The sequence below is a fragment of the Chenopodium quinoa genome, unplaced genomic scaffold (assembly GCF_001683475.1).
Source record: "Chenopodium quinoa cultivar QQ74 unplaced genomic scaffold, ASM168347v1, whole genome shotgun sequence".
NCBI lineage: Eukaryota > Viridiplantae > Streptophyta > Magnoliopsida > Caryophyllales > Amaranthaceae > Chenopodium > Chenopodium quinoa.
In genome coordinates, this window is record NW_018742951.1 from 5,086,549 (window position 1) to 5,091,520 (window position 4,972).

Here is a 4,972-nt window from a genome sequence, read left to right on the forward strand (position 1 = left end):
GACTCACTGATTTAGGAAATATCTAAGAAATATCTAAGTTCAATGGGTCAAACGAAGTCACAAAAGAGCTCAAGTGCTATGTGGTTCTTAGTAAAGAGATGTGGTACTCTTATTAATCCTACATACTAAATAATCGACCCAAATAATAAGTAAATAAAATCATTAAGACATTACAAAGTGAAAAGAAATTGTTATAAAAAACTTTTAATATTAGCCAAAGAGTTTTTACACCGATGAAAATGTGATTAACTTATAAAATTAGCCAAATAATTGACCTGATTAACTTATAATATTAGCCAAATAATTGACCCAAACTCCTCCTTTAGACACTATTCACCCATTTGACCCACCCATAGACTTACCTAAAGCCCAACCATCAGAATATTATGGAGGTAGACAATATTATGGAGCTGCTCGACCCACTACTGGTCCTCTTCTTTGCAAGTGGAAAACGTGAGACAATTTCAGGATCCTGATCGACCTCAGGATGCTACAACAACAACAGCATGCTCAGCATTTCTGGCCGCCAAAAAATTTATCTAGTCCAAGTATGAATAAGTTTCAATCGAGGCACACAGTTGTTGAAGTCTGTTCATGGACAAGATTACATGGGTTTCTGAACCAACAAATAGTGACCTTGATACCGATGTGGCTTTTGATGTCCTAACAGCTTCATGTGCCGAGCAAGGTAACACTACTTAAACACTAATGATGTCGGAAATTGTTGTAACAAATGCCTAACAGCAGGGAGCTTTTAGGCGTTTGATGTAACAAATGCCTAACAAATGCCTGAACCGACAAATAGTGACCTTTTGATGTGGCTTTTGATGTCCTAACAGCTTCATGTGCCGAGCAAGGTAACACTACTTAAACAATAATGATGTCGGAAATTGTTGTAACAAATGCCTAACAACAGGGAGCTTATCTTTGCCCTTTGCCCTTTGCTCGACTTGTCAGCCCTTTGCTTGACTTGATGCAGCCGGAGTACAGCTAGGAAGGCTATGAGACTGTTGGCTGGGAATCTGCATCTCATCTTCATAATCTCATCTCATCTCATATCATCTTCATTATTGCGAATCTGCAGTATTAATCAGCAGTATACGGATATGAGATCAGTATAATGCAATGCGCAAATTAAAATTTGATGAAAGAGACTAGGTAACGGGTAACACTACTTAAACCGGATATGAGATCAGTATAATGCAATGCGCAAATTAATATAGCTACACGATATATACGGTGAAGATGAAGCCCAAATTTGAGCAAGATCGGAACACGGATGAGCTTCTTGGAGGTGATTAAATAGCTTGGATGCTTCTATCACACAAAGCCATCTCATCTTCATTATTGCGAATCTGCAGTATCCTACTAATGAGAATGTTGAATGCTAGTGTCCTTTCCTATATCCTAAATGCTAGCCATATTTGGTCTAATTTATTGCCTTTAACTTAATTGGAGTATATAAATGCTTTGGTCTAATTTAGAGCACTAAGGCAAGAGAACATCAAAAGTCAAATAAAGAAGCTTCTAAGACTGAAGTTGAGGATTAACATATTATTAAAGAACGGATTTCACCTGCGTGGGAGGATGTACACCTTAGCATTTTCTTCCAACCAGTTGAGGGATCGTTCTTCTTGGTTCTTTGCCGAAGGGACAATGTCAGCCTCTTGTCCCTCTTGTCTTCTGCAAAGAACCAAGCAGAACGATCCCTCAAGTGGTTGGAAGAAAATGCTATTCGATGTAAGCATCTTCACATTGGCATGGTAGGAAAGGACATTGGCATTCAACATTCTCATTCCTTCATCTTTGTAATGCCTAAGAACTCGATTGGAAAGTTCGACATCAAGTGGAAGACAATAGGCCTTAGTTGGGGTTATTATGATCAACCTCCTAACTTCTACAATGTCGGACAATAGGCCTCAGTTTGTGGCTAGCACTTAATATTTGTCGGTTCACGGTTGGAATCTTGTCCATGAACAAACTTATGAACAAACTTCAACAACTTTGTACTCTCAAAAGGAAAAGAGATCCAATACTGCCAGAGGATGTTCTGTTCATGATGAACAAATTTCAACAACAAATTTCAACAACTTACTTCATCATGATGTCCTTCAGTACTTCTTTGGTAGAAAATAGTTATTATTGTTGGTTCAATCGGGAGGCAATTAATATCTGTTATGTCTTTCTTTCTATACTTTGGCATGTCAAACTTACAAGCAATGTATAAAAAGATCTATTATGTCTTTCTTACTTTGGCATGTCAAACTTACAAGCAATGTATAGAAAGATTGAGACAAATATATCACCTTATCAAACTTTCTTAAAGAAGAAGTTTAATCACAATTAGACTATAGGCTTACAAGGAAACAATTTGATTAAACGAATATATGCTCATTGTTCATAACATGTTAAAAAAACAAATATATGCTCATTGTTCATAACATGTTAAAAAAAAAAAACAAATATATGCTCATTGTTCATAACATGTTCCTAACTTATATGCTCAATGTTCCTAACTTATATACATGTAATGCTCATTGTTCATAACATGTTCCTAACATATAAGTAATGCTTCTAACAAAATGCTCATTGTTCATAACTTTATACGTATTGTTCCAAACTTTTATACGTATTGTTCCAAAATTTTATATCAATTGTTCAAAACGTAATACCGTATTGTTCCAATAATAGTTAGGAAGATTTTCAGTCAATTAAACGAAATAGCATAAAAATTAAAGATTATCGTAATTAAAGATTTACAGTCAATTAAACGAAATAGCATAAAAAATCCCCAAATTTAAATGCATCCTGTAATGCTCGACCTCCACTAAAAAATCCCCGAATTGAGAAGTAAATTACATTAGAAAAAAAAATCCCCAAATTCACTTACTTTCAAGGTCGTCATCGCCGCTGCGGACAGACGACCGACAAAGAGCACAAAGGGACAACCAGAACTCCGGAAGACGGGAAGAGGAGGAGGAAGAAGTTAGGGTTTTGCAATTTGGGGGAATGAGGTAATTGCGTTCTAACTTCCAAGTCTTGAGGAAAACAGGAAACAAAAAGAAAAAAAAAAATGTCAAATGCTCAAATAAGTCAAATGCCTTTAACTTAATTGGAGTATATGATTGCTCAAATAAGTCAAATGCCTTTAACTTAATTGGAGTATATGATTCATTGATTTATGCTTTGGTCTAATTTAGAGCACTAAGGCAAGAGCACATCAAAATTCAAATAAAGAAGCTTCTCTAGTCGAGGGGAAAAAAAACAAAAAAACTTGATGGGAGCATGGGACTACGCTACTTTCGAAAGTGTAGTACCCAATATTTTTAGTATTTGGGTACAACACTTTCGAAAGTAGCATAGTCCCATGCTCTTTTTTTTTCGTTGACTTCAGTCAAAGCTGTGAATACTTGTTAGAGAAGCTTCATTATTTGAATTTTGATGTGCTCTTGCCTTAGTGCTCTAAATTAGACCAAAGCATTTATATACTCCAATTAAGTTAAAGGCAATAAATTAGACCAAATATGGCTAGCATTTATATACTCTTAAGTTAAAGGCATTAAGTTAAAAGCATTTATATACTCCGTACAGAGGTTACATTTTACTTCCCTCGAATAAGGAAAATGCTTTCAGACATACTAATCCTTTGTGGTGGCTTGTAGAAACATATAGATCGGCAATAGTTACTTTAAGACAAAGCTTGCCTATTGAACAATGGTTTTCTTTTAGGGATTGCTTTGTGCTTTATGTGCTTTTATTGTATAAAAATCACTTTGCAAATCAAATTGAAAAATGCTGCCATATAACATTAACATTAACAATAATAAAGTTTAATCTAAACTAGAGTAGACATATATATGTGAGTTATGAGGATTCAAAGCTTGCCTTCGCGCGCTACTAAAAGTAGTTCATCTGCAACTCTCTTCATGAGTCGGTGAGGCTCTTTAGATCTATTTGGTTCTGTACTATCATATACTTTTGGCAGAGAGAAACAATCAACAGTAACAACCATTACTTTTGGCAGAGAGACCTATCGGCATTCACTCCCTCTCAAATGTCTCACAAAGCTCAAAACCAAAGTCAAAGAAAAAGTAATTTTTTTCTTCAAAGTTCTTCAATTTTGAAATTTTTTTGTTAATTTTTTTTGTTAATTTTTGTACCAAAGTCAAAGAGTACGTAATTTTTTTCTTCAAAGTTCTTCAATTTTGAAATTTTTTTGTTAATTTTTTTTGTTAATTTTTGTACCAAAGTCCAAGAGCTACTCTTCATGGAGCTACTCGACCCACCTGTCGCTTGGGTTGCCATGAGTCGACTCCTCAGTGGACCGCTTGCCAAGAATGGCTGCGCGGAGTTGTGCGGCTACTTTCTTGGAGGCCGAGATTATTGTAAAAGAACATGTATATTTTTAAAATAATTTTGTAAAAGAACATGTATATTGGATTTTAAAATAATCTTCAAATATTTTTACTAAACTAAAGTCCTAAACCCAACTAAAAAATAAAATTATTTTTGTGGCTTCGTCTCTCTCTCCTCCATTGAAGGCTTCGTCTCCCTCTCCTCCATTGAAAGCTTCGTCTCTCTCTCCTCCATTGAAGCGTACGCGAAATTCTTAGTTGAAGGTTAGATGCGAATCCTTAATTGTCACTATATAAATGATTTAGGGTGGTTTCGGTGCAGCCGTGCAGGGGGAAGGGGTGGCTGTCGGGGCTGGGCTGGGGGCTGGGGAGTGGCTGTCGGGCTGGGTCAGGTGGGGTCGGGCTGGGTCAGGTGGGGAATGAAAATGGAGCTTTTTATTGGGTTTCGGGTTGGGGAATTCAAGTTTTGGTCTATTTTACTGGGTTGGTGTTATTGTGCAGGTGGTTTCGGTGCAGGTGGAGGGGTGGCTGCCGGGGCTGGGCTGGGGAGTGGCTGTCATCCCTTCTAGGGTATAATTAGTGTTGATCAAGTGTGACAGTCTGGAACAATAGAGTAA